Here is a 7,713-nt window from a genome sequence, read left to right as displayed (position 1 = left end):
TTTCTCTTGTTGTGCTTCCTTTGTTCCTTTATATTGCAGGTAGTCATTTTGTGTTGCTCCTTAATGCATGTGTTTATTAATAGGCATTTATTAATTGTTTACCATTTGCTCAGTGTGCTAGTCAGCTTCATTTTTCAGTTTGACACTCCAGGGAAAAGAGAATAGCAATAGAAAAATTTCCACTAGTGGATTGGTCTATGACCATGTCTGCAAAGGATTTACGTTTTTTTTTAATAGTTTTAAAAATATATATTTAATGTATATGAGTGTTATGCGTGCATGCATGTAAAGTGCACCCGTGTAGTGCAATTCCCGTGCAGAACAGAAAGAGGGCGTCGGATTACCTGGAACTGGAGCTACTGATGGCTCTTAGCTCACGTATCAGGAACGAAACACGGGTCCTCTGCAAGAGCAGCCAGTGCTCTTAACTGTTGAGCCTTCTCTAATTGATGAAGGGGGTCCAGCACACTGTGGGTCGTGCCATCTGTGGGCAGGACCTGGTCTGTATAAGAAAAGTAGCTATTCAAGCCAGGGAAAGGAAGATGTCTGCTTAGTTTTCTGGGTACAGGCTGCTTCCTTGAATACCTGTGCTGACTTTCCTCAGTAATGAACTGTCACTTGGAAGCTTCAGTCAAATTAGCCCTTTCATCCCCAAATTACTTTAGGTCAATGTTTTATCAGGGCAAAAGAATAAAACTAGAACATTGAGTATTTGTAACACAGAACTGAATAAATTCGCGAACTAGGTGCCTTCTTAGATGTTACATTTTCATTCTTGAAAAGCAGGTGATAAATATATAGTGTGTCACGGTGAATGCTAAAACAAAAGCAATGTTAGTTTGAATGAAAAATGCAGAAAATGCATCTCTGAGTAGGTGAATAGCTGTGTGGAAACATGAAAAGAATGAAGAGGAATGTCAACTGGAAAAAATACTTTAAAAGAAAGCAGCTTTGATACGGATTTCAACTGAGTTTTAAAAGATGGAGTATGGTATGATGCATCTCTAGATATTCTACACTAAATAAGAAGCAATAGGTTATGTGATCCTGAAATACATAGTGTATTACAGAACTATTTTTGATAATATATTGAATAAGGATTTGTATAGTTTGTGTTAAGAAATACCAGTGATAACTGAGAAATTAAAAGAAAAGTATTTGAACATGGGCTGAGAGACTGCGTGCAGTTTAGGCAACATGAGAGTAGTAATGATTTTGACATTTGTTTCACTGAAATGGATGCCTTGATTTGAATCAAGTCAATGAGCATTTTCAAAAACAAAAAAGGTAGCCAGGCGTGGTGGCGCACGCCTGTAGTCCCAGCACTTGGGAGGCAGAGGTAGGTAGATCTCTGTGAGTTCAAGTCTAGCCTGGTCTACATAGTGAGTTCCAGGACCGCTGGGGCTACAGGGAGACCCTGCTTCAAAAAGACCAAAAAAAAAAAAAAACAACAGCAAACAAAACAAACAAACAAAACCACAAAGGTAGCATGCATAAAAAATTTCTTTTTAAAGCTGGATATGATGGTGCACACCTTTAATTTCAAGTGCTTGCTTTATGAGTATGAGATTGGTAGTGTTGCATTAACTTCAATTTTGGGGGGAATACAATGAAAATAAAATCAAATTACATAGGTGTTGAGTGTGGGCTGCAAAGTGATGATTATATATTGCTAATGTTACTATGATCTTTTTGAGATAGGGTGTCCCTGTAGACACAGCTGGCCTGAAACTCGCTATGGAGACCAGGCTGGCCTCAACTTCACAGAGATCTGCACATCTCTGCTTCCTGAGTATTAAAAACTCGTGCCACCATACCTGGCTCTATTGATTATATTTTGATGCTAGCTTTTGTCATAAACATTGAAAAAGTTGGCATTTGTTGTTTTTTTAGTTTTGTACTTTTTATTGTTTGAGACAGTCTAGTTACCTACACGTAGCAGAGGCTGTCAGTACTCTAGCTGTGTGCCACCATACCTCACTAAAAAACTTAAAGGTTTGTTATTGAGCAGTTGGGTACATATCACGATATGCTATGTATCTTTTTAACATATTGCACTACTAGTTGAAATAAAATGAAAAACATCTCAAAATGACAGTTCTTATACCCAAGATCACAATGCTAGTCTAAGTATTACAAAGAATAAATAAAGGAAAATCAAGTCTTCTATAGTGCCTACTACCTATACCTAAGTGAGCATGAGAAGCTACCAGTACCTATAAATTGACAAATACAAAAGTAGAAATAAAATTATATGTCAAGAGCTGATTATCTAATGCTGGTGAAGCTAAACATGGTGATGTATGCCTTTAAAGCAAGCAATAAGGAGTGTATGGCACAACGATCACAGAGTTTGAGGCTAGTTTGGGCTACATAGTAAGATCCTGTCTGAAACAAACAGAAAGAAAAGGTACTTTGAAAAAAAACACATTAGGTTGAACCAGAGATGAGAAACTACTTAGAGGAAAATACATACAACGGTAGTAGAAAAAAAAAATGTCTGCCTTGTGTCAGGCCCCATGCCTTTACCAGTAGTTTATCTCTTTTGATAATGGGAAGACAAATGCCTAGAGGTTTTGTTTTTTTAATCCAATTATTTATTTTATGGCGGGGTAAAAGGATTCTAAATCTAATCTAAGACAGAAGAATACCAAGGACACAGAATCTCATAAAATTGGCCATTCCACTTTTCTTGTTTGAAATTCAGGTGATGTCACACAGATTAGTACGGGATGCAGTTTAATGAACCTTGAAAATTGTATTATGCATATAAGATTTTATTTTATAATCATCAACTAAAGGAGAAACATCAACGATATGAAAATGGGAGGGGACTAAGTATTTTAGAGCATACGGAGACAGTTTAGGACTTAAAGTAAAAATAGGTCATAAAAAGAACAAAATCTAGGCAACTTTGAGGATTTAAGGTGTAACAGCTTTTTTGTTTCTTGGTCATTTTGTATTTTTTATGAAATTCTTTGAGTCAAAACCATTAGTATATTTATATTTTTCAGAGGAAACATAGTCACATGTTACTCTGTATTAAACACTATCCTTAATAACTTCAACATTTGGGGTGTACTACCTAACCATGCTCTTAATAATTCACTGCTCACTTCATATGCAGCTTTATTGCATGACCATTGTCAAGTAAAGATACAGATATTTATCTGGAAGATACCTACCATGAACGTTCTGTAACTGAACTGGGTGATAGCTAAGTCAGCTACTAGCAAAATACCTAAAACAGAAAGCCATAGAACAATGTTAATTCAAGAATGTGAAGCAGTCTTTGGAATGCCTTGCGGGGAATGTGTCAAGGGATTTGAGTAGCTCATTATTTGTGTAAGCTCAGAGTCTATATTTCTAAAAAAGCTTATTTGTATAAAATATGCATAACTGGTTGTTTCCCTTTGACTAGCATTTAATCACTCCACCAATTGTGAAACGGTACAAAAATCATTTCCAGGAATACTTTTAAGCAATACTTTTTCCACGTGACCAAATGCAATCATGGAGCTGATTGGCTTGTATCTAATTATAGTTCTGCACAGTTTTTTTTCAGAAATATGCTAAGCCTTGGGCAAAATATTGCATGTGCTGTCACAGGGAGGTTTTCTTGCACTGAATCATTAACTTCATTCCAAGTTATACCATTATCGCCCTCAAGTTTCATCTCTCTCTCTTTCTTTTTTGGTCTGTTTGATGCAGGGTTTCCCTGTAGCCTTAGGTGGCCTGGAACTCACTATGTAGACCAGGCAGGCCTCTAACTCACAGATCTCCATCTGCCTTTGCTTCCCAAGCACTGGGATTAAAGGTGTGTGCCACCTTCTATACATTTATTTCCATGCTATTTTCTTTGCTTTGTTATTTTCAAGGAAAAAATTTATGTGGGTGAGAAATTTAATATTTTCCTTAAGGTATTTTGTTGATTTACAGCTGGACACATGTACACTGAGAATCTGCCTAAGAAGAATAGTGGTGGGAAAACTTCTCTGACAAGGACTGAACTGTAAGCAGCTGGTACAGGTGACATCTCCTTCACACTTACTGTACATTCTTGGAGATTTGATATGCCTGCTATCTACCACTAGTACTGTGTAATGGGGATTTTCTGTGAACCAATCAGTACCGAAATGGATAACTCAGTAATTTTTTTTCTTTTTTTGAATAGGACAAGTTGAAAACCCAGAATCATGCACATACTTTCTGGGAATAAGCTACATCAGTATGCCAGAAATTTCATGTTTGTTTAGATATTTAAAGTACAATAACAATTGTTGAAAATCTGTCATTATTTTGAAAAATTTGGTAAGCATAACACACACTGAACATGGTTTGGTTTGGTTCTGTCTACACATTCATCCTGCTGAGGAATCATCCTGAAGCAACACCTAAAAAAAAAAACCCAAATGCTGTGCTCACACTCCACTTGTAAACAGTTCAGCCACTATTCCTAGTGAGGTTAGCAAATTACCCACTCTTCCCTGTACTGCTTTGCAGCCTAAATCCCATCATAAAATAAATAACTACACAGGTTCTAGGAATAGAAACAAAAGTAACACCCCTCCTGAGCCCTTCCCTTGCCATCATTTAATAACTTCACCTCCTTTATCACATTAACTTCCTTCTGGAAAATATAGAAATCACACAAAGAACTGGAACTCTGTCAACTTGAACACAATACCATGTTTCTTTGAGGCTATTAAAAACATGGATAACAAAATAAATTTTTGATATAATGTGTCTTAAATGTTATTTATTTTCTCAATTTACAAATTTTAGCAAAGTGAATTTGTACTTGAAAAGTAGTTTGCAATTGTTGTAATGGGGATCTAATTACTACCTCTGGTTTGTTTATAAGTAAGAAAATAAATATCGCCTTTGAAATTGCATTTGCATAGCAAATGTCTAAATACTTCTTACCAATTTTAGAGGCTACTGAAATGTGACAAAATCTAATTTTTGCATTATACAAATTCGTATGTCTGTTGGCTGTAATAGTTTTCAGGGCTGTACTTATTTTTCACCAAAATACATCACAAAATATTTGATATTGGTGTTTGGACTTTGAGTATCAGAGAAGTTTTATGCTCATAGTTATAACAAATGTAAAGTAGACTTTGTAACAAATTGATGCTGTTTATTTTCATTCATTGCCCATCTAGCAACGTTGTGAGGAAAATTTCATTGCCCATCATAGCACTATTTAGTATTTTCACAGAAAAGCAAGAATTACCACTAATGACTCTTTCAGTCTACAATTGAATTGTCTTCAATAATATTTAATATATTTTTCATAAAGTATTAAAGTTTCTCCTTATTTACAGAAATTTGAATAGTTGTGACCACGTGGGTGTCTGAAATGCTGGAAATTTTAGATGCAAGTAATCATTTAATAAAGGTTACATTTGAGTCTTTATACAAAAAAAGAAGTGGAGATGAGTGAATCTCAGGGGTCTAGGAAACCTAGAGGGAAAATGATGCCTTAGAAACCCGATGAGAAATGTATGTAGAGTGTCTGAACATTAATTCATATGTGTACCTGGGAGCCGGTTGGCAGGGAATGCAGTGCCACACAGAACAGACCTCCCTTAGAGTGACAAGCATGCCATACAGCACTCATCAAAGAAGCAACAGATGGAGGATACTGCAGAGCTGTACATCTGGTCAGGCACAGAGAACATACACCTGGGAGCTGCCCAGTACTATGTGACATGTCTGGGGTCAAATGTCTGTAACTAAGGCTCATAGAACATAGAGGAATAAAGGGCAGAGAGAGGGCTAATGCACCCCTCAGCTCTCACCAATGAGGCTTCCATGTACATCAGAGTGGAATGCACACGGAAGGTGACAACTGGCCAAGTTTTGGAGAATAAGAGACTAAAGTGTAGGATGGGATTCCTATATGGAACCTCGCCCACCCACGGCTTAGGGACCATTGTGGAAGAGGAGGTGGAAGGATTGTAAGAGCCAGGGATGGTTCATTAACACAGGGAGGTGGAAGCCTCCAGGCCACTGGAGGCTTGTTCATGTGAGCCTGTGGCAGTGGTGGCAACCAGCATGGGATCTATGTCACCTCAATTAAACAAGACCCTAAAGGGAGGTGAGAAATAGGTGGAAGGCCAGCACAAGATTGAGAACTATTGGAGACTGATTGCTGCTGAGTGAGAGAGATTATGACTTACAAAGGACCACTGGAGTTGTCGCATTTATATTAAAGGGCATTTAGGTACAAACACCTGAATGACTAGGACTCAGTATGTATGGCAGAGTACATGGGGTTAGGTGGGGGGACAGTGGGAGGCATGAATGGGGAAGGAGGTCTGGATTTGAGTGGGAAATGTTGTATGAAATTTAAAAATCTCAATAGAGAGAGAGAGAGAGAGAGAGAGAGAGAGAGAGAGAGAGAGAGAGAGAGAAACAGCAAAATTGTGCCCAGGCCACATTCAAGGTTCACTGGGGACACACTCATCAGAATCTCCCTGAACCTGAGGCTTCCTTCCGCACAAGCAGGGAGCTTGTGCCTGCCAACCTCCAGAACTCAAGCAGCAGCTGCATCAGAGAGACAATTTCTAAGACTCTGTGTTCTGCTCAGCTGCACAAGGGAATTGTTCCCACATTTCCCTGAAGCTATATCCAGTCTCTAAATCCTACTGCTTCGGAGATCAGCCCCTCCAGACCTTCCTGATTTATAGCTGTGGAGACCAGTGATTTCAAGACCCACTGCTCCAGAGACCTGTAGCTTGAGCCTTTGAGACCTGCGGGAGATGGGAGTCCTGCCATCTCTATTACTTTAACTACTCTTCTCAACTCTAACTACTCTATATTAGCAAAGCTCCTCTGCATGGGTGTACTGTTGGTTGGCATCCCAAAGTCCCAACACTTCCCAGAGCTGCACTTCTAAGAGAAGTAACAACGCTCAAGTGAGCATCCCGCTGTTACTGAGAGTTAAAGATGATTCATTTAAATCCTTTGTGGATTTAAATTTGTTTTATTCAGTTTAAGTTTGGGTTGTTAATCCCAAATTGAAAATAAAGTACCGCCCATTTGTAAAAAAAAAAAAAATGCTCATGATCTGTACTCAAAATTATTAAGCAGAAATGGTGGTGCAAACCTGTAACCTCAGCACTTGGAAAGATGGCGCAAACAAGGTAATAAATGTGGGATCAATGAAGCTAAATAGTAACAACTCATGGTTGATCAGGCTACAAGGAATGGACACACACCCAGTAGCATTTGGGGAACGTAGATGTGATAGGCCTTTGAAAATGCAGCTTTCTATCTAATTTATCTGCCTTAGGCATGAAATATTATCCATTCAATATGTGAAAAATATCTTTTAAGGAAACTAGGATCAGAATTCCTTCTTTGACATATGTGCTCCTGAAAAATGAACAATATGAGTCTGAGCCTACAGTTTTTATGGTATTTTAAAATTTCTATCCTTCAAGCATGCAGTGCGTAGATCCAACTAAGGTTTCATATAAGTCAGTGCAGTTGGATTGCAATTTGTATTCTACAGTTACATCAGAGAGGAAAGTATTTCTTGGTCTACTACAGTTATTTATTTTTTGGACAGTGTCTCATGTTACCCCAATCTTTGTGGAACTCACTATGTAGACCAGGCTGGCCTCAGTCTCACAAAAATCTGCCTGCCTGTGCCTCCCAAGTGCTGGGATTAAAATTGTGTGACACTACAGCTGGCATTAA

The sequence above is a fragment of the Nannospalax galili genome, unplaced genomic scaffold (assembly GCF_000622305.1).
Source record: "Nannospalax galili isolate Female #2095 unplaced genomic scaffold, S.galili_v1.0 scaffold586, whole genome shotgun sequence".
NCBI classification, from domain to species: Eukaryota; Metazoa; Chordata; class Mammalia; order Rodentia; family Spalacidae; genus Nannospalax; species Nannospalax galili.
Note: the sequence above shows the minus strand (reverse complement) of the source record.